Consider the following 2,623-nt stretch of genomic DNA (forward strand, 5'->3'; position numbering starts at 1 on the left):
ATCCCTTACATTTTGTTCCTAGAAGCAACGATAGATAGCTAGCTAATACAGAGTTTGACTAAAGGACAGATAGATAGATAGATAGATAGATAGATAGATAGATAGATAGATAGATAGATAGATAGATAGATAGATAGATAGATAGATAGATAGATAGATAGATAGATAGGAAATCCAAAGAAGAACCGCACCACAAATCTTGGAAAATCACCTCTATCAAGGGTTTCGTGTGTGCAAGCCTCCAGACCAAGACAAATAGTCCAAATTTAGGAATTAAAAAAACAGGCAGCACTCCACAACATAGTAGTCAAAAAAGTGAAAAACGTTTATTCACCCATATGTAAGATTGCTACATTTCAGTCCCAATCCGGACCTTTCTCCTGCTTGAGAAAGGTCCGGATTGGGACTGAAACGTAGCAATCTTACAAATGGCTGAATAAACGTTTTTCACTATTTTGACTACTGTGCTGTGGAGTGCTGCCTATTTTTTTAATTCCTAGAGAGATGATGATAGATAGATAGATAGATAGATAGATAGATAGATAGATAGATAGATAGATAGATAGATAGATAGATAGATAATCAGGTGGTGTATAAATATATATGGGGGGGTCCTATCTAAAACAAGAAAACCAGGAAATGGATTCTGTATATTCACCTTCCTATAGCTTACACTTCATACAAAACAAGAATGTGGTTCGTCTGACTTCACATTGTATTTTTTCATTTATCTCCTCTTCTCAGTAGCTATCTTATTGATCTAGTCATGTATGTTTTGATCAATATATACAATCAACTCTTCTCTTCATCTGAACCTTGATACTATCATGCTCTGGATAGATTTGCTACCCAGGTGTCCTCATAAATATATTTTTATGGGCTTGCAGTCGCAGCATTTGTATGTGTGGAGAGTGATTTACCTGAGCACATACATCTCAGAGGCACACCACTTATTGATATATTTATAATTAGGAAAGGTGACATATGAGACTTTGCATCATAATTGATTTTCTTTGTTCTTCATGGTAACAGCAGCAGAATCTCTGAAGTTCCTACAGAAAGCTATTAAGATGGAAAAGAAAAGTGAAATAGGAACTGCTGAAAATAATATCCTAGATAGTGCTAAAGATATACATTTTACCCCCTTTTTATAAACTTTAAAAACCTGATTGTTGCCTTGGGGAGTCCAGCAGCACAATGAACTCAGTACTACCGGGCAAGGCCACCATATTTACTTCCTCTCTGCATCAGTCACAGGTCCTGTATTGTAAGACAAGTTCATATCATACCTCCCAACTTTCAAGTATTGCAGAGATGGACAACAGATGCAGCAATGTTTTCCTGTTAAGCCACTCTTTTAACCCCAGCCCAATCCCCGCCGATACACTTCCGGTTCAGCCCACACAGTATAATGCCCCATAGAAACCCCACACAGTATAATGACCCCATAGATGCCCCCAAAACAGTATAATGCCCCATAGTGCCCCCAAGACAGTGTAATGCCAAATAGCTGCCTCCACACAGTATAATGCCTCAATAGCTGCCCCCACTCAGTATATTGCCCTCACAGATGCACCCATAAAGTATAATGAAACCACAGCTGCCCTATACAGTTTAATGCCCCACACGGATGCCCCCATAGGGTATAATGCCCCCTTAGCTGTCCCCATACAACATAATGCCACCACAGCTACCCCATACAGTATAATGCCCCCACTGCTGCCCTCTACAGTATAATGCCCTATAGATGCCCCATTCAGTATATGGCTCCATGGCTGCCCCATACACTATAATGCACTCACAGCTGCCCCATACAATAAAATACTCCAACAGCTGCCCCCATACAGTATATAGCCCCATAGCTGCTCCTGTACAGTATAATGTCTCCATCACTGCCCCATACAATATAATGCCCCTACAGCTGCCACATACAGTATAATGTCCCAATATTGCCTAACAACAGAATTTTAAATAAATTCTCACCTCACCCCGTTCCCATGACAAGTCGAGGAGATCCCTTTGCTTCTCTACTCTATGCTATGAGTGGCTTGGCACAGACAGGCGCGAAGACGTCACTGCATCGCGCCTGTCTGCCACGACTGATGCTACAAAGTAAATGGTGAAGCAGGGAGCTCCCTGCTTCACTGTTGGATTCAAATGTATCTGCGACCTGAGGATGCAGATAAAAATAAAACTGGGACTTACCACCGCCCGCCCCGGACAGAGGGACACATCCCGCAATCCGGGACTGTTCCACTGAATCCTGGACAGTTGGGATGCATGTATCAATGTGTTGGGTCCAATAATAAACTTTTGAATGTCCTCCCATAAAAATCTGATTCATACCACAGGCTGAGGTAGGGAAGGGCATGAACTGGTGGATGCCAGTCTGCTTTTCCCTTTTACTGCAGTCCATACAGTGCAAATCCAACTGTCAGATGAGCAGCTGAATCATGTTTGTCAGTCTGGTAACTAGGAACAGATTCCCTAGCGACAAAAAATAATGTAAACATTAAATTCATGTGGAGAACCTCAGTAAACATTACAGTATACCCACATTACTTTCTACTTAAGGACTACAAAGAACTAAACTGAGTTTTGTTTTAATTTGCTTGAAAGGTAC

The 2,623-nt window shown here is 41.1% G+C and overlaps 1 long non-coding RNA gene across 1 annotated transcript; it reads right to left on the reverse strand.

Moving 5' to 3' along the window:
• Positions 1 to 975: 975 nt before the first annotated feature.
• Positions 976 to 2,060, reverse strand: LOC142745412 (uncharacterized). Its single transcript, XR_012881686.1, has 3 exons — positions 1,984 to 2,060; positions 1,166 to 1,260; positions 976 to 1,062 (listed from the first exon to the last, which is right to left on the reverse strand). It is a non-coding gene; the product is annotated as an uncharacterized LOC142745412 (long non-coding RNA).
• Between the last annotated feature and the right edge of the window lie 563 nt (positions 2,061 to 2,623).

Source organism: Rhinoderma darwinii, chromosome 1 (assembly GCF_050947455.1).
Source record: "Rhinoderma darwinii isolate aRhiDar2 chromosome 1, aRhiDar2.hap1, whole genome shotgun sequence".
In the NCBI taxonomy this organism is placed as follows: domain Eukaryota; kingdom Metazoa; phylum Chordata; class Amphibia; order Anura; family Rhinodermatidae; genus Rhinoderma; species Rhinoderma darwinii.